Source organism: Pelmatolapia mariae, linkage group LG4 (genome assembly GCF_036321145.2).
Source record: "Pelmatolapia mariae isolate MD_Pm_ZW linkage group LG4, Pm_UMD_F_2, whole genome shotgun sequence".
NCBI lineage: Eukaryota > Metazoa > Chordata > Actinopteri > Cichliformes > Cichlidae > Pelmatolapia > Pelmatolapia mariae.
In genome coordinates, this window is record NC_086230.1 from 18129444 (window position 1) to 18150443 (window position 21000).

General features: G+C 37.0%; 1 protein-coding gene across 2 annotated transcripts in view; it reads left to right on the forward strand.

The window, feature by feature from the left end:
• Positions 1-10381, forward strand: part of LOC134626148 (BUB3-interacting and GLEBS motif-containing protein ZNF207-like) — a 28970-nt gene extending 18589 nt beyond the window's left edge. For both annotated transcript variants that reach the window (XR_010573649.1, XR_010573651.1), the window contains 2 exons: positions 7734-7847; positions 9966-10381. The gene's annotated coding sequence lies outside the window, so the exon portion shown is untranslated. The remainder of the gene's footprint in view (positions 1-7733; positions 7848-9965) is intronic.
• Positions 10382-21000: the final 10619 nt, after the last annotated feature.

Genomic DNA, 21000 nt, shown 5'->3' on the forward strand with positions numbered 1-21000 from the left:
AGCAGTCTGTAAATAATTAGGTATTCAGACAAGCAAGCAAGCTCTTAATAATATCATGCTTCCCAAAATTGAACGAGGTGCCGGAGAAATTTCTCCATGCTATTGTGAGACTAAAGCCAGAAAAGGAACAGTCTTTTTCAACACTCACCTATTCTATATTCAGAGTGGAACATGGCACTCTGCTGATATGACTAATCTTGAAACCCATATCAGATGTGTAATTGCACCTGGGTGTTTTTCTCTGTTTGCTCTCTACTTGAACTACATACCACCACCCGTGAGCGGTTCAGAGCACAGCTTTTACTTTCAAGATAATATTCTCTGCTTACATTTTCACAGTTTTACTGCTGTTCAGCAAGAAGTTTGCGACTGTTTGCAAACAATCTTTCATGCAAACTATGAATGACCGCGCCAGCTTGCTAGTAATTAAAGGAATTGAAAGGAAGTGTAGAATCACATGCCTCTTTGCGACCAATTTCACGTACTGACTGCCAGCATTTAATTTTTAATGTGACTGCCTGAATTGATCGCACACACTCAAAACAGTGATTACAAATCTACCAGATGCAATGCGGCACATTTAGGAAGCAGCGCTCTACTCTGGATCGCCTACCCTGAGAATGTGAAACTGTGCCTTTAACACTGTTTTGTTCTATCTTTTGCACAGCATCACGATACAGTAGGAGCGTTTCAGAAGTCAAGTGTTTAAGTGGAGATTATTGGACTCATTCTTGTTTGTCTTCTTTAAGACAACAATCTAACAATCTGATGACCAAAATTCTCGATTGAATTTTGTCTCGATTGAAAACCTACCTTTTTAGCTTAGCCTTCCCGGCCTCCTAGAGCATGCCTTTTAAGTGTACTTTCTTGCCCTCCCCTTTCCTCTCTTTTTCTTATATTGTTTTATTGTTTTTATTGTTAAGTCTTGCTTGCTTACCTGCTTACTTGTATACTTGTATGCATGGTTAATCAATGCCTCCCACCTGCTAGCTTATCTGCCTTTGTACTTTACTACTGTTTTATTGGATTATGTGAAGCACTTTGGCTACCTCTGGTTTTAAATGTGCTATACAAATAAAAAAAGTTGTATTGTATTGTATTGTATATCTATATCTATATCTATCTATCTATATCTATATCTATATATATATATGTATAAGAATTTCCCAAATATGAAATGAACAAAATATTTCTTGTTATTCTTTGGTTACAGATTGGAACATAACTGTTAGAAGGAATTTAACTATACTTTTCTACCTATATCAGGCCTTTATTTCTAACCTGGTCTTGTGATATACATTTCATACTCACCAATTTCTGAGCAGCTGCTTTCCATTTTTGATTGTTTCTATGAATAGCAAAAACATTAAGTTTAATATTTACTACGTTGTATTTTCTAATAATTTGAATTGGACAGGTGCAGTAGAAGATTACACTTACCACATTCACAAGACTATAGAACACCAGTATAGTTGATCATCCCTCTTTCAGTATTTCTGTCGGCGATAAAGTCAGCATGCTCTCAGTTTTGAAAATAAAATGTTTGAAAATTACATTTATTCAAAATTCAGTTTTGATGATATACACAGATCAGGCATAACGGGTCAGGGTAATGGGTGGCCAAGGCTCACCAGTACATGTTGGCAGTGAAGGCTGGTCCATTTGGCAAGACGAATAGACAAACTACTGTAGGTAAGATTGCTAAAAAAAAGTTCATGCTATTTCTGATAGAAAGATGTCAGAATACACAGTGCTTCAGTTTGTTGCATATGAAGCTACATAGCCACAGACCTGTCAGGGTGCCCATACTGACTCCTGTTCACCACAGAGAAAGTACCAACAATGTGCATGTAAGCATCAGAACTAACCATGGATCAATGGAAGAAGATGACCTGGTCTAATAAATCACATTTTCTTTTACACCACGTGTATGGGTGGGCATGTCACTTACCTGGGGAACACCTGGCACCAATATACACCTACCTAAGCATTTTTGTAGACCATGTTCACTCTTTCATAGGAACAGGAGTTTTCTCATGGCTGTTGCCTCTTTCAGCAGTATAATGTGCTCTGCCACAGAAATGGTTCAGGAATGGTTCGAGGAGCACAGCAATGAGTTTGTTATGTTGGCTTGGCTTCCAAAATTCCCATAGAGTATCTGTGGGATATGTTGAACAAACAAGTACAATCAATAAAGCCCCAACCTTAAACTTGCAGGACTTAAAGAATCTGTTGTTAATATCTTGGTCCCAGATACCACAGCACACCTTGAGGGGTCTACTGGAGTCCATGCCTCTATAGGTCAGGGGTGTTTTGGAAGCAAAAGGGGGACCAACAGAATATTAGGCGGGTTGTCATAATGCGATACCTGATTGGTGTAGGTCTTCAGTTTTATTGACCATAAATGAAACTGTTTGCTAGATTATGTAGTTGTCGTGAGGTTTTTAATGGTCTCAGACAAGCATAAAGGATAAATAGCAAATGGTGTCTGTTACTGTACTGAAATAAATTAATTTCCTTCATATGAATGCAATTATTTTTCCTTCAGTACACATGGTCTTGTATCCGATGCAATGATTTTCAAGTAAGTACTTAGATGAGATAATTCATTTAAACAATCCAGTTTAAACAGTGCTAAAAGAATAAATGATGTCTGTAGTCTGAATTTCTGAACACTGTTATTTGGTTCAACGTGTTAATGATTTACTTGAATATATACTGGTCTGCCAGACCCACCCATCCACCCGAGCATGTTTCCTCATAAATGATCAGTTTCTGTGTTCATGCATCAAATGATATTATACAGGTTAAGTTCAAAAAGTCGCTTTCTCCAGTAATGGATTTAGAGCTTATGATTATTCAGCAGTAGCTCAAAAACTGAAGAAAACCATGAATGAACATATGAACATTACCTGATACTGCTGAAGTGAAGCAGAGCAAAGTTACAGAGGTTTTATTAGAGACACAGCTAAGCGTTTTGCAATATGGCATAATTTGCAAAAGTTTACATTTCTTCCGTATTGAACAACAGAAATTAGGCTTTTTTTCATAGGTCATTTTGGGGAAAAAAACAAACAGCTGCCAACAGTGCTGTAAACAATGGTAGACTGGTGCTTAATAAGCAAGTGAATAATGCAAAAAATTGAGGTTTTTGATGGGAAACTGTTCTTGAAGTACACTGAGAGAGAGAAAGAGCTGAGCAGGAAGTGTGATTTTATCATGGTGGAAGGAAAATAGCAAAAGTAAGAGGGAATTAATGACGTTGTTTTTCAAATGTGAAGTGTAGTTTTGATCTTTGAACCGTTTACCTGCTCTTTACTCTTTAATTAAGTTTGCTGTTTAAGCTGTTTGGCGGATGTTGAAATAGTTTTTTGAGCTTTGTGGAGTTGTGGGTTTGTGCTGCACAAAGCACTGCTTTAGCCACTCCTGTGTTTGTGATCCTGGGTGTGTCTTTTTTGACTGCATGCATAGATAGGACTACAAATGGAAGTGCAGTAATAGAAACTAAGCAAGAAATTGAAACTCAAGTATTCTCTTGTTAGAGAGTTGAAATGCTTGACAAGAAGTGTTTTCATTCAATTTGTTTCGTGGTTTTATACTGCATGACCGTTCAATGGGTCTTTTGCACCATTCTGAGTAAGTACAGCATAAATGGTTATGCAAAGTCAAGAGACTTTTTCAGTGATCATCTCTGCATCGCCTACCCTGAGAATGTGTTCGTGAACAGTTAAAGAGTTAAAGGTTCTCTCTTTAAGTTTTTTCAATCAGCTATGTACCACAAGCCTTCAAGCAGCAGTTTAAACCATTGACCCAGTCTACCCACTCGACTTAACTAATTATAGGCCAGTCTCCAACCTTCCTTTTATCTCAGAAATTCTTGAAAGAGTAGTTGTAAAGGTACTGCACTAGGAGGTACTTTGTGTCAAACCCGTTATTTATGACTCCCTGTCACATGATTTATGACTCAGGAAATAATAAAGGAAGTAATAAAGGAAGTAATAAAAGTAAATGGCATTTTCATGAATATCATAAATTATTATATTTCATAACTTGGTAATTCAGTGGTCCCTCGTTTGTCGTGGGACTTACGTTCTAAAAATAACCCGCGATAGGTGAAATTCGCGAAGTAGCCAACTTTATTTTTTACAATTATTATAGATGTTTTAAGGCTGTAAAACCCCTCGCTACACACTTTTCTCAGACAGACATGAACATTTGCACACATTTCTCTCTTGTTTAAACACTCTCAAACTTCAAACCTTGTAGAAAAATAAGTCCAGTATTATAGAATGAAACCAAAGATCAAACCCTGTTTTCAGGTCCAGAACACGGTGTGGTGGCAGATTTCTTTTCTCGTGTATTAATCACATTTTTAATGATATCACATTAGTTATAGTAATATCACTTTCTCACTTTACTATAGTAAGAGCACTCCTGTCACTAGTTTACATGCATGTGGGAAGTTAACACAGTGAGGCCATTGTAATGGGAGACGTTAAACAGATAGTGAGACTCCTTCGGCTTATCAGGGATGTAAATCCTTAGGTGACGGCCAAGTAGAAAACAAGGCCATAATTCTCTCTGTGAGGGAGGAGGTATAGTCTCCCCCCCCCCCCCCCCCCGAGAGGGGCCAACATGCAAGAGTTTGTGGAATGTTCTTTGTCTGTGTCTCTGTATATAAGATGTAAAGGCGGTGGCCACAATTCAGAGATGGTCCTGGTGTTTCACTGGGATGCTCTCTCCACACTGCAATGTGTTTATTAAACCCACTTCAAATCAAGCTCACTGGGTGTGTTGCAGGTTATTGTTAAAATTTGCCAGAGAATTCAACATTAATGAATCAATGGTACGGAAGTGGAGCAAGCAAAAAGAATGAGTTGAGTAAAGTCTGACTTATCTGATTCTTTTGTTTCGCTTAATGCGCCTTATAATCTGAAAAATACGGTAACTTCTACCTTCCTTTAGCATGTCAAGAAGTGCAACTTTTTGTGCGATGGTAGCATCTTCCTCTGCCTTTTGGGTGCTACCGCAGGTGCCTTTGATGTTGCAAAACGTTTCGTCGACATTGTTGTGTTTGTTGGGAGAAAACTTACAAACATACAGTGCAGCACTTCAGAGTCACACCGATTGAAGATTCGTGTAAATTTGACAAGCTGAACGCATTATGTACTGGACAGGAGACACGGCACAGAGATTAACTGACAATGGTCTACAGCCGATCACGACGCAGAACACAATGCGTTGTTAAAAAAAACAAACACCCCCCCCCCCCCCCCCCCCCCAAAAAATAATATTTGCACAAAAAAATCAGTGAAACAGCGAAGCCGCGAAAGGTGAACCGCATTATAGTGAGGGACCACTGTAATCAATAATTATATGGCCCAAAAATATGATCATAAATACATGGTGATGGAATAGGATGGTGAATATGATGTTTGAGATTAAAATGATGGAATAATAAGTCATAATGGTATGCTGTTGTCATTTCAAGCCAAAAAGTTTACTTTTTAGACCAAAAGTTTACTTTTTTGACAAAAAATGCCACCTTTTTAGACAACTGTTTTTGGGAACCTGTGTGTGTGGGTGTGTGTGAAAATGTGTTAAACCATAATAAAAACAATCTGTTTCACTTTAAGTGTTGTTTTCAATAAATTGCATGCTCGCTCCCATTTCTTCTTGCTGCATGTTAAAGGTTTACTTGGAACCTTGTTAAGATTCAACGATGCATAATATATTGTTTTTGTTTGTTTTTTTTTTGCCATTTTTCAAGTGGTCTTAAACTTTTGACTGGGGCTGTAATAAAGAGCTGTGTGTGTGTGTGTGAGAGAGAGAATGTTTCAAACCATTCTCTAAAACTGTTTTGTAAACACTTGTAATGTGTTCATCAAAGAACATATACTATACTTTGAAAGTATGTCAGATTTTCATAAAACATTTATTAGTATGTTGTAATATTTTTTTTCACACTGTGAAATTTTAAAAATTATTTATTTTATACAATTTTATCGTCATTTAAATTTCCAAACTGCCTTTTCTCCAGTAACAATTATGGTGAAATTTAAGTTGTTCTTTTGTGTGATTGCACACTGCCCATGAGAGGACCACTTAGTAAGCAGAAGTTTCAATTCAGTTTTATCTATACATTACCAAATTGCAACAACAGTCTGTTAGTCACAAAAATGGTGGACAGAAAGTTATTTTCCAGTCTGTGAGATGTCGGCGTTCAGCACCCAACGGCATGTCCGCGTACGTGCCGTTGGGTGAACGGGATGGTCCGCGCTTTTTGTTGACATCTTTTTGCGGAATCCGTTTACCTGCTCTTTAATCTTTCATTAAGTTTGCTGTTTTAGCTGTTTTCTGACCTTTAACCTGAGATTCTAGCGTTTCTGGCAAAATACATTTATATTTAAAGGATTTAATGAATCGCGATCGCATTATTAAAACTAAAATCATTTTGAATCAGGAAATAATTTTTTAACCCACCGATAGTGAATACGCATATATGCTAACATTACAGATGTACTTACCTAATCTGATCAGCAGAGTTTAACACCCCGCTTCCTGGACCTAATGCAGCTGTGGGTTTGTGCTGCAGAAACAACTGCTTTAGCTACTCTCGCTTTTGTGATCCTGGGCGTGTCTATTTTGACTGTACACATAGATGGGATTAGGCACTACTAAAAAACGAAACTGCAGTAATAGAAACTAAGCAAGAAATTGAAACTTAGGTATCCTCTCGTTAGAGAGTTGAAATGCCTCACAAGAAGTGTTTTTTAATTCAATTTGTTTCGTGGTTTTACACTGCATGATCGTTCAATGGGTCCTTTGTGCCGACCTTTTCAGTGATCATCTCTGCATCGCCTACCAGTTAAACAGTCACATGATTTATAACTGAGGAAGTAATAAAGGAAGTAATAAAAGTTAATGGTATTTTATGAATATCATAAATTCTGATATTTCATAACTCGGTAATAATCAATAATCATATGCCCCCAAAAATATGATCATAAATATATGGTGATTGAGTAGGAAGATGAATATGATGTTTGAGATTAAAATGATGGAATAATAAGTCATAATGGTGTGCTGTTGTCATTTGACGCCAAAAACTTTTACTTTTTTGACAAAAAATGCCACCTTTTTAGACAATTGTTTTTGTGGAACTGTGTGTGAAAATGTGTTATACCATAATAAAAATAGCCTGTTTCAGTTTTACCGCTGTTTTCAATAAATTGCATGCTCACTTCCATTTGTTCTTGTTGCATGTTGAAGGTCTACTTGGAACCTTGTTAAGATCCAACGATGCAAAATTCTTTTTTTTGGTTTACCATTTTTCAAGTGGTCTTAAACTGATCGGGGCTGTAATAAAGAGCTGTTTGTTCAATGGTGATGATCATCATGAGTTTGCAACTACATGATAAGCACATCATGGAGCCACCAAAAAGGCAAAAAATATCAGCAGTTTGGGAGCATTTTGACATATCTCACAAAAATAAGATACGCCTCCTCAAATCAATCACAGAGAGGATGGTTAGTTAAAGGTGTATGTGTGTATTTTACACAGGGCCCTGTATTATCACAGCAGGGCTGCTGGTGTACATGGAATGACCAGCAGATAATTCATGAGACATGAAGGCCTGTTACCACCGTGAGGTAGCTGATGAACTGGTGATGAACGGAAGGCTGAGTTGGTCTTAAATGTCATCCTGCTGATTGCCGTTGATGGATTACAGGTGGAAGATGCAGATGTGGAACCTTCACGGATGGACACAGGAAAACAGGGACCAAGCTGAAAAACACCAGACACTCATTCGGATCATAGCACCTTTAAATCTTCACCATGCCAGGTAGGAGAGGAGAAAAGGCTCTGAAAATCATTAAATCATAAAGTGTCCAGACTAGCAAGCAAACACCATTTCAGTGTAATATGCTGACAACTTATTCAGCTCCTGGTGATGATGTGTTGATCACTGACAATTTTTTTACTACTTTTTACAACTTATACCTAAAACTAGTATATCCCAGTAGTTCTAGGTATAAGTGGTTGTACTTTGTTTTTCTTTTTTGTTTCTTTTGTTGTTTTTCTTCTTTGTTTTTCTATACTGTTTTGTAAAAATATACAGATTGATCTTTTTTTCACAAGGAGCTTCATAACTGAAGTTTTCAGTGATGCAGGGAAAATACCAGGAAAAAGACTGCAGGGGTTAAGTGACTTAGGGAGAAAAAAACCTGACAGGACATGAAGAAGAAGGTGAACGATGTAACACAGTTTACTCAAGGGTTTTGCAATAATTGCCAATACGTTGTAACAGAAAAGCTCAATTTAATCTGTGTATTGACACTGAGTTTAGATAAATTAATATTTAAATGAGTATGACAGATATTGAAGACCAAAAATGACAGAAAAAACAAGCACAGCACAGAAACAATAAACACAGGTGTTGTTGTCTTGAGATGTGAAATGCAAATTAGAGCTGTACCGTTCCGGGAAGACAAAAGCATCATTTTGACGGCTCTGTGAGCTATGGAGCACAGCATGCTGATGTCTGTTGTTGTGTTCATGAGAGGAATAGTTCTCCTGGATTACTCTTAGAGACAGTAAGTTGATGTTATTACGGTCCAAGGAAAACGTTCTCAAGGCTCTTAAGAGGTTAGTAGTGACCTCATATGTACGTTGTGGATCATACTCTGTCCTTGAGGTCTCAAAATGCTGTGTGATATAGACTCGGTCTATTATCTGTGAAGTTCGCTGTCCCACATTCTGCCTGACTCTGATTATAATCCGAGTCCTGTTGCTGTACTCGTGCTCTGATTGGATGACATGATGTGGAAGTTGCAACGATCCTTCTTGATGGATATTACCAAGACTGTAGTACTGATATCCCCACGGCAGTGGGTCTAACAGCTGTTCATAGTTTCCATAATGATGTGAGTCATAATCAAAACTATTTGGGTCAAAGGTCAGACTTATGCCACCGTTTATGTCAATGTCAATGGAGCAACCAGAGGCTCTGCTCAGGCACAGACTGGCCAAAGCCTACTGACCTCAGATCAGTGATTGAGTTGAGCACTCGTCTTACAGCTGACACAGAGGTGAAGGTCAGGAGGAGAGCCACACAGCAGCTCATCATTATTATTATATGTGTGTGTGTATATATGTATATATATGTATATATATATATATATATATATATATATATATATATATATATATATATATATATATATATGTATATGTATATATATATATATATATATATATATATATATGTGTATATATATATATGTGTATATATATATATATGTGTATATATATATATGTGTATATATATATGTGTATATATATATATATATATATATATATATATACATACATATACACATATACATACATATACACATATATATATATGTATATATATATATGTGTATATGTATGTATATGTGTATATGTATGTATATATATATATATATATATATATATATATATATATATATGTATATATATATATGTGTATATATATATATGTGTATATATATATATATATGTATGTATATATATATATATGTATATATATGTGTATATATATATATATATATATATATATATATATATATATATATATATATATATATATATATATATATATATATATATATATATTCTGACATTCATTACATGTTTTTTGACCAAGTGAAATGATTATGCAATGACTGCACATTGTGATTAATAGAATATCCATGATTAAGACAGCTTTAACTCTATGACATAAAGAGAGAAAATCACACTAATAACTTGTATCTGTAACTTGATTTGTTGACTGAAGCCTCCTGTCAGCTTCAAATAAATAACAGGGAAGGATCGCTCAACAATCAGTTTACAGAGGATTAATTAAACAAAGTGTTACATCCCCCAGGAGGATGTTGGTTTTCTTCTTTCAACTAACTCCTTATGTTTTGTCTAGGCTCCACCTCCTCTGTCCTGATTGGATGCTGCTCACAGAATCCAGCTATTTGTCAATCAGCAAAGCACTACTTAAGGCTTGTGGAGCTGTGTTTCTGGGCCCTCTGGCCATTTTGATTGCCATACCCGTGCAGGCTTGCATGCCTCTTGACTTGTATGTGCCTTTTGTGTTTTCATGTTCAGACTGCGTGTAGGGGAGAGCTGCCTTTTGTTTTGACACCCTGTTGTCTCCTGTTTATGTGTTGTTAGGTAGGTTATGGTTATAGGTTGTATATTTTGTTTTCTTTGGAGTTAGGTTTCTTTTATTTTCATATCAGGGATGTTTTGTTTGTTATGTTGGCCTTGGCTCTCCCTGAAGTTAACCCTCAGTCTGAACCAGAATTTCAATGCTAGCATGAAATAAACCTTTTAAAATTACCATCTTGGCTCCTACTTCACTATTTACCTCTATGTTAGTCCCTTCAAACCCCCTAGACTAGCCTGGGGACGTAACATAAAGAAAATGAAATAATTCTTTAACAAAGAAGTGAGGCATATTTTACAGCCATTAGCAAACTGCAACAACTACATGTCAATGTTTTTTCGTTCATTCTTTTATCTTTTCCCCACTTATCCATTAAACCTCTGTTAACCCTGAATTTTATTTATTTATGTTGTCAGGTGTGGCTCTGGTTTCATGATACATGGAGAGGTGAGCTCCATGTGTCAGAAAGTTAAACTAATGACTTTAAATTGACTTTAATTGTTTAAAACTGTAATAGTGCAGACTTACAGATAATTTTTCACGTCGATGAGTATGCTTGTAATTTAAGAGAAGGCGGACTAAGTGCAGTGTAATTCCCTCCATGTTAAACCCACTTCATTGTGTCTTTAAATGTAGAATAAATGCTGCATTAGAGACGAGGGTAAAATCATGTGAGTGAAAATAAGAAAAAATGAGTAAAATGACCTGTGTAAGTCTGCTGCTGCTGTTTAAGGACAGCCGTAACTCCCTTTAAGTTTTGCTTTTCCTGGTAAATGAAACCAGAGCAAACACCTCTGCTAGTTGATAAGATGAAGATGAAGGTTGATAATCCAGATATTTGAAGGAGTTTATTAAAGCGCAATTGTTCATCTTTTTATGAGCAGGTTTAGGTCCAAAGTTTGAACATGGACGTGTCTGCCTGCCTGCAGGGTGAGAGATGCAGTTGTCTCTCATGTAGTAGCTGATGAATGAATTTCAAAGAGTAAACACATGTTTTTAATGACAGTGTTTCCTTGTATGATTTGTTTGGTAATTCAGGTTTTCATTGTTTAAAGGTGTTCTATAGTTACCATCATCATATAAAAACTTTGAGATCATTCATATGTAGAAAGATGTGATTGTGTTACAACTCAAACTTTTAGTTTCATTATGTGAAACTAATTCAAATGTAACTTCCGTTTAGATTTGAATGTTTGTACTAAAAACATGAGGCTGCACATATTTACCCAGGATATTTTAAAGCTCGTGGAGCTGCTTCCACTGCTGCAATCCTACCAGGAGGAGGTGCTGTCACAGAGAGTATCACAGAAATGGCAACGATACAGCATCACTATCCTCGCTGTTTATTTCGTTTTTCTGTACTTGTTTTTCTAGAAACCTCGGCATGCAGTGTAGGTAAAGATCCTTTTTTTAATGTCAACATTTATCAAACTAAGATGTTTAAGATAAGATAAGACTTTACTGATCCCACAATGGGGAAATTTTTGTGTTACCTTAGCTCAGGTACAGATATCAGAAGGAAAATACAATACTGGGACTCTCCTCAGCTCTTTCTGGGATAGTGGCGCGGCTGCCCCTCTGTTGGTCTTCCTTGGTCTCTTGTGTTCTGGGGGCCTCTGGATGTCTGGAGTCTTGATCTCCTCCATACCTGCTTCATGCCCTGGAGGTCGGGGCAGTGGCCCCCCACACCCTCTAGCAGATCATTACATGAAGGAACCTTTTAAAAACAAGCGCGTTCATGCTCACAGGTGTACACACGGGTGATCACACACACAAATTACACCCTTTTTGGCTCCTACCTCAAAGCACACTGTGCGCTGTCGATCTCACGTGCTGCACAATAATGTTTAATATTTAGTATTTACTGTCATATTCTCATATATCATTGTGATCTTGTTTATTACTCTCGTTTTCTTCTGCTTGCTTTCTTTTTTCTTTCTCAACAGGTGATCCAGGTGATCGATATATGTATTTTTTGTCTGCTTATTCTGTTGGTTTTTGTTTTTTGCCCTTTTTCCCCGTCCCTCTTCTCAGGTTTTTTTCTTTCCCTCTTTCTTTCTCCACATTCTCTCCTCCAGTCAAGTCTGTCCCGTATTCAGCAAGTGAAAATAAAATAAACAATAAAAAGTTGAATCAAATGGACCATTACGGCAAGGCTGGGATGGTCCATTTGGTAAAGTAAATCCGTTGGGCATCTTTCTTCGCCTTTAGACAATAATTCTGATGGCAAAAAGAACCAAACGGGACAGGTTAAAAAAAAAAAAAAAAAAAGAAAAAAAAAGAAAAAAAAAAAAGAAGGAAAATACAAAAAAACCAACAACAAATAAAATACAAACAAATAAAAAATAAGTAAGATAATACACTATATACAACGGTAGCATACACAGTATGTGATTATGGATATGGTTGTGGAAATATGCAAGACATAAACTATATAGCTTAACATAATGGCAGAATCTTACGCACTCACCATCTTTTTGGTTAAATATTAGTCATACACTACACTTTCCCTGTGAACGAAATATAAAATAACCTGTGATGCCCACAATGAATCAATGTTTCTTCGATCATCACGTTTTAAAATGTATAAAACAAAATCAATAAAAAATATATAAGACAAAATGAAAACAATGCAAATGTTGGCATAGAAGTATTTAAATGAATGTCTACATTAGACCAGTGAGTCAGAAGTCAATACTTTAGTAGTGAGAGACGCCATAGAGCGTTATTAAAAGCATGCGGAAAAAAAGCACGTGAAAATGGGATATTAATGCTATTTTTATTAAGGACTAAAACAGTTCTCTCTTTTGGTATATTAGTCTATCTTTAATACTGTAGCGTGACACCATAAGGGAGGATGAGTTTGTTTTCCAGGTATTTGCTGTTTGATTACCTTTTAAGAAAAAATCTTCAAAGGGTCCAGAGACAGGGTATCACAAAGCACAGCAACTGAAACTGTCAAAATAATGTTCCAGGATTAAACCTCATCTAACTCTAAGTTATAGAACATTTCTCATGAAACATCTCCAAATGTAAAGTTTTACAGTCACTGTAGATCAGAAGTGTGAAACATAAAGCCCAGCGAGGACTCCACTACAGCCTGCTGGATGGTTTCGGCTATGTGGAGGAGGACATGAATTTCTGCCTTTTAAACATGTTTTAATAAGATTTGCAGCTTATCTGTTATTTAATTATCTGCTATAGAAATTCATCTTTTTTCCTGAGAAATTTGATTCTGTTTATTTGTTATTAATGTCATGATGTGTGATGTGTGGCAGGCAGGAGCTTAGACCCAAATGCAGGACTTGCAGAACACAGAGAGATGAACAAAAACAGCAGCTGGAAAAACTTGTCATCAAAAGCAAACTTCAAAAAACAAACCAAAATCTCAACACGACAACCAGAAACTATGAGACACGAGAGAGAAATAAACCAGACTGAGAGCTAGACTAAGCCTAAGGACCACGGGAGGACGAAACACAGCACGAAGAAGTACGATGCAACACAGGGCATGGAAAACACAGGGCTTAAATCGCACTGGCGTAATCAGGGAATGGGAGACAGGAGGGAGACACAGCTGGGAGAAATCAGACTTAATGAGACAAGGGAAGCAAAACTAGACACACTGACATGAGACACAGACGTTCAAAGTAACACAGGAAACACGGCAGGCACAGACTAGACACTGAACTAAACACGAGGATAATAATAATAATGATCAGAACAGCACAACTAAGGAATCAGAACCTAAACCATAATACAGAATAATACAAAAACACAAGAAACAGAAGATGCTGGGTCAAAATGACCCAAAACTGTCACAATTAAATGCTAACAAAATGTTAGTTTGTTTGTATGCTGTTGCAATAATATTGTATTGTGATGTTGCAGTGTGTGTGGTGTCAGGTGATTCCCACATCTACTTACCAAAGTATCTTTTAGTAAAGAAGGTTAGAAAGGAAGCTTTGAAGCAGGCCTGACAGCAGGATGTGTGTGTATAGATTACACACAAATTGTTTGGAATTATTTCTCAGACCAAGTAGAGAAAAAAAAATTAATTTGCAGGTCTACAATTAAATACCTGCAAAAGTATTTGTAGACTTTAACAAGCTGTTGAACCTAAATGAAAGTAAGAATGAGCCAGCAAAAGTGCTATTGGTTAAATTAATGATTCCTTCAACAAGAAAATCTAACACAGGATGTTTCACAAGATGTTTGTTACTCTAAAACTTGAGTTTTTGGGATACATGCGGCTAGAAAGAAGTCAAGAAAGCAGCAATGTGGATTGAAAATAGAAAATGCACATGAAAAACAGACAGAAAAAGGAGCCAATTTTGTTACAGAGCTGTAATAAATGAAGAGCTAAAGAGGAGAAAACAAGTTCACAGAATCCTAAAGAGAAACCATTGTTGACTGTGGATGTTTGGATGAAAGTGATGCTCAGTATCTGCAGGAGTCAAGCAGATGTTACAACTTTCATTTACTGCTGTTCCTGTGACACAAAACGACTGAAGATAACAAGCACATTTCTCTAAAACACATGAGATGAGGCTACATGTGATGTAAAGGCACAGAGGAAACACACAGGACTGCACTCAGATTTGGACACCTTTGTCATTTCATTGATGGAAAGTCTATACCTCAATTCAGGCTATTTTAAAATCCAGAGGAGGTGCAACATTATAGTTCTAACTGGATGTTTTAGTTCATGCAGCTAATAAATAAAAATACTTTTCTGTCAAAGTAAAAAAGCTGAATAAACATTTCCCAAGTGTGTTTAGGCCACGAAACCTTTGCTGGAAATAAGATCAGGGATCCACGCAAAGTGGGGTTTATGCACTTGTTCTGAAAACACTTCCCCATCCTAACATTAAACACTGCTTGTAGCAGGTATCACAACCACAACAGGGACCTGTTTTTTCAGGTGTTGATTTGGTGTGATTTGCAGTAAACTGTGTGCCACAAGAATTGTAAATACATTTGTGCGACTCATTGAAATATTCTAAACCCAAAAGTGAAACTTTTACAAATACATATGCCACAATACATTAATTTATTGAACTTGTAAACTTTTTATTTACATCACTTAGTGTCTTGTTGTTTGGTCTTATCTGATGTTTTGATGAATGCAGTTTTAATTGTATAACGTGGCACCGGCATCTAAGTCTTTCAGGTTTTCAGTCCAAGCAAGGAAACACCATTTCAATATAATATTCTGACGACTCCTTCAGCTCCTGTTAAAGATGTGTTGATTACTTACAGTTTTTACTCTAGTCTTGCATCCTAAAAATAAATTTAACACCTGTGCAGGAGTGAAACCCTGAAGACTCTGAGCCTGTCATGGTGCAATGTTTGAAGTTTGTATTTATGTGAAAATAATTTCAACTGTCTCTACAGGTAGATTTAGGAAGATTTACAAATATAGCACAGCAGGTGAAGTTAAACACATCGACACAAAGTGTACAATGGAACAACTGTCATTCAACTGGTTGTAACAAAGTGTTGTAGCTGCCTGATTCTCAGGACATTGAGTCAACATAATATCCCAGTAGTTCTAGTCTTCTGGTTGTAATTTGTTTTCCTTTTTATCCCACACAATGTGAGATCAAACTAACTGAGTTTGTTTACTATATGATGAATAAACCCTTTTACAGTAAAGTTGTGAAATATGAGATGATGTGGTGTTAATTTAAAAATTACATGATTATGAAAATAGAAATAGACAAAGCTGGAAAAAATCTGAGGCAGTTTGTTTGAGCAGTGGACAACAGAGCAACTAATCGTCATATCACCATCTTTGTTTCACATCAAGGCACCACCAGGTGACAGGCTCTACTTCAAAAAGAGCATGGCAAGAGTCAAACAAGAAATAAATCCATAAATTAGCAGTTTCTTCTCAAAAAAGCTGACTCAGTTACAGCCTTAAATCAGGGTATCATCATAGTCATGATGAGCCACCCTCTATTAAAGGAAACATAGGCAGATTAAACAAAATTGGCCCAACAAAAAGATTAATGGTGAAATACTGTTTGATCAAGGGTTTTACAGTCAGTGGCAGTACACTGTAATAGAAAAGTTCAATTTAATCTGTGTGTTGACACTGATTGTAGTTAAATTAATGTTTAGGTGACAATACCCAATATAGAAGAACAACAATGAGACAAACAACAATCATGACAGCACAGATGATACAACAAACACAGGTGTTGTTGTCCTGAGATGTGAAATGCAAATTAGAGTTGAAGCTTTCCGACAAGACAAAAGCATTGTTTTGGTTGCTCTCTGTGATATTGACCACAGCATCACTTTGTGTGTTGCTTCTTGGTGCTGGCTGACGTCTGTTGTTGTGTTCATGAGAGGAATATTTTTCTGGGATCACAATAAACAACAACAGTCCAAGACAAGCGAGGTTTCCCCACGTGTTTCTTATCTCTAATAACTGGGAGTTATCAGCGCTGCTTCTAAAGTGGTCTCTGAGAGACATCAGTAAATTGATGTTATCATTGTTAATGGAAAACTTTCTGATCGCTCTTAAGAGGTTAGTAGTGATCTCATATGTATGTTGTGGATCATACTCTGTCCCTCGATGTTCAGATGTATCATAATGCTGTGTGATATAGACTCGGTCTATTATCTGTGAAGTTTGCCATCCCACATTCTGCTCCCTTACTCTGACTATGATCCGAGCCCTGTTGCTGTCCTCATGCTCTGATTGGAGGTGAGTGACATGATGTGGAAGCTGCAGCAATCCTTCTCGATGGATATTACCAAGACTGTAGTACTGATATCCCCTCGGCAGTGGGTCTAACAGCTGTTCATCATTGCGATAACGATGTGAGCCATAATCATAACCAGTTGGGTCAAAGGTCAGACTTATGTCATCGTTTATGTCAATGTCAATTTCACTGGCAAACCAGTGGAGCAACCAGAGGCTCTGCTCAGGCACAGACTGGCCAAAGCCTACTGACCTCAGATCAGTGATTGAGTTAAGCTTTCGTCCCACAGCTGACACAGAGCTGAAGGTCAGGAGGAGAGCCACACAGCAGCTCATCATTCTTCCAAACATCTTCATCCTGTAGAGATTTAAGAAGTAACTGATTTCATTGTTCATGCATACTTTATATTCTGACATTCATTACATGATTTGTTTTGACCAAGTGAAGCATCAAATGATTATGTGATGACTGCATTTTGTGATTAATAGAATATCCATGATTAAGATGCCTTTACATGTATTCCTAGTTTATAATTTGATAGTCATTCAGCCACACAAACACTGAAAAAGGCTTTACTACTTTTCTCCTCTCTGGTTAATAGCAACCATTATGGGTTGGAATTGCACTTTAAAATTTTAAAATTTTGCTTTCTTCAATTGAAATCAAAAGTTACTTTTTTAATATTTAATATCAAACAGCTTTAACTTTGTGCCATAAAGAGAGAAAATCACACTAATAACTTGTATCTGTAACTTGTTGACTGAAGCCTCCTGTCAGCTTCAGATAAATAACAGGGAAGGATCGCTCAACAATCAGTTTATAGAGGATTAATTAAACAAAGGAAACTAAATAATTTTTTAACAAAGAAGTGATGCATATTTTACAGCCATTAACGAACATCCTTTTATTTTCCCCACTTATCCATTACACTTCTGTCAACCCAGAGTTTTATTTATTTGTGTTGACTAAGTGCAATGTAATCCACTCCATGTTAAACCCACTTCATTGTATCTTAAATACAGAATAATATAGGGTAAAGTCATGTGAGTGAAAATAAGTAAAAATTTATCCACCAGGAAATGAGAGAACTTACCTGTGTAAGTCTGCTGCTGCTGTTTGTGTCAAGACAGTCCTAACTCCATTTATGTTTTGCTTTTCTTGGTAAATGAAACCAAAACAACAAGCTCTGCTAGGTGTGAAGAGGAATGTTGATTATCCAGCTATTTAGATGAGACAATTAAAAAGCAACACCCTCATGGATTTAAGTGTTTCTAGTTTAGCAGTCACGTAAAAGCAGATTATTGATCTTTTTACTAGCAGGTTTATGTCATGGTCCTGAGTCTATGGACTCAGTGGTTTTGTTTTGATTGTTATTATCTTTTGTTTCAATTTAATTCTGAGGTTTTGGTTTCTGTGTTCCCTCTGTACTGTGTTAGTATTGTGGCTCTGTGTTGATGTCATTTCCTGTTTTATTTTGACAGCGTCATGTCCTACATTAGTGTGTCTAGTTTTGCTTCCCCTTGTCTCCTTATGTCCAATTAATCCCAGCTGCTCCTTTGTGTATATGAGCCCTGTGTGTTCTCCTGCTTGTTGCTGGTTCGTCTGTGTTGTCTCCCTGCATTTCCTCCGTACGTTTCTCTCTGCTTATCATGCCCCGTGTTGCTCTGCTCTTTGTCTTATTCAGGTTTGTTACTTTGGTTCTTAGTATTTCCCAGTTTAGGTGTGCTAGTTTTGTTCGTACCATCTCCACCTTTTGTTTGTATGTCACTCGCCTTCATTAAAGTTCACTTACATCTCAGCCAGTGCCTGCATCTTGGGTCCTAATTCTCACCCTCCACACAGCTTGCCCCGTGAGCCGTGACAGTTTATGTCCAAAATTTGAATATGGGCGTGTCTGCCCGACTTTAGGGTCAGAGACTGCAGTGGAGTAATTCAGCCTTCTATAAATCATGTTAGCAGGGTTGAATTAACTGCATTTACCTGCACCAGCTGATCCACTGTGTTTGTTTTAACAATTTTCCATGTGATCACCAGTATAGAAGAGTTTGGAGGACAGATCCTTTGTCCAGTCATCTACATTTAGACAGAAACCCATCACTACAACCCAAGTGTACTGTAGGCCTTAACAAGCTGTTGCACCTGATTGAAAATAAGTATGAGTCAGCAGCACAAGAGCTGTCCATGAAATTAATGTAAAGGATTTTAGAACTCCTTCAACAAAAAAGTCCAGCACAGAACACAACACGACATGTTTGTTGCTCTAAAAATTTGAATCGAGCACAAATGATTTAGGAAGGTTATACAAGAGAAACATGCAGGTAGAAAGCCATTAAAGCGTCAAAGCAATATGGATTGAAAAAGAGAAAATGTACACAAAAATAAGGCAGAAACAGGAGCCAATATTGTGACAGAACTGTAAGAAATTAGATTTACAGCAGATTAACAGCTAAGGAAGAGAAAACAAGGTACCACAGTATTCTTCAGCCTCAGAGAGAAAGCAGAGCTCCCTGCTGAATATGACGCAGGGATGAAGATCAGGCATGGCTGCTGAGTGTTACATAATTGTTTGTACAAATGGAAGAAATTCATGTCTTAATAGTGACTGACTACATTTATGAACATGAGTGTACTTAAATAACACATCTGGGAACATTTCTAAAAATAAGGCTGTAGTGTAGGCAAAGCAGTAGCTGAAACACAGTAGCTATGAGTCAAAAGCCAAAACAGTCCCACATTGACAACTGTGTTATGTCAACATCATAGAATTTTATTACACATATATAAAAGATGTACAATAATCCAGCAGTCTTATGTCCATTTTTCTTGGGCCGAGAGGCTAGTGCGTGGGTACTCCCACAAAGCCCCGTTTTTCTGAAATGACTTGACGCGCCTCAATATGTGAGCCGTTGAAAAGACATGCAAATTAGTTTTTTGTTTGATCAGGATCTGAGCTGATTCTGATGATGATCGTTACGAGTTTGCAACAAGATGGTAAGCACATTATGGAGCCACCAAAAAATATCTGCAGTTAAGGAGTATTTTGAGATATCTCCCAGTAATAACATACATCTCCTCAAATCAATCACAGAGAGGATGGTTAGTTGGAGGTGAAAGTGTATATTTTACACAGGGCTCTGTATTATCACAGCAGGACTGCTGGTGTACATGGAATGATCAGCAGATGAATAACGAGAGACTCAAATGCCTAGTTACCACCATGAGGTAGCTGATGAACTGGTGATGAACAGAAGGCTGAGTTGGTCTTAAATGTCATCCTGTTGATTGGCGTTGATGGATTACAGGTGGAAGATGCAGGTGTGGAACCTTCACGGATGGACACAGCAAAACAGGGACCAAGCTGAAAAACACCAGACACTCATTCGGATCATAGCACCTTTAAACCTGCACTATGCCTGGTAGGAGAGGGGAAAGGCTCTGAAAATCGTTAAGTGCCTAGAAATTTGGATAACATTTGGATATGTTCTACAAAACAACTTTGCTTATTGAAGGACTGAACGCTTGTACTTTTCAGTTCCTTGTAACATAATATAGAGTAACCCTGATAAATGTTCTCTAGCAGTTTCTGGCCTACAAGTAAAAAATAAAAATTTAAACAAGTCACCTTGTGTAGTGGCTTTCTTAATTTCTTCTTGGAGTTGTCTATTTTTCTTATATCTAAAAAAACCCCACTCTGGATGGATGAGACTGTTTTACGCGTCGGTTTGTGCAACAACGACGGTAAAACTATCATGTCGCTCCGCCATTCGCTAGTTTATTTTCACAAACTGTTCACAATAAAAGCACCATATCCTTTTGAGGCATTTCAAAATAAAACATTGAATAACTATAAATGGCGCTAACATTCCGGCCCCTAATTGTTACTGCTGAGGCATAACAATAAAGCGTCATTTAATATCAACACTCAGAATTTAACTGGCTTAACCAAACATTATATGAAACATAAATCATATGTGTTGAACATAAATCTGTTACATATGAGGCTGAGATTCAAACTGTTGCCTCCATTTCAAGCAATAAACATAACTTGTCAATAGGCCTCTCTCTTTTGACAAACA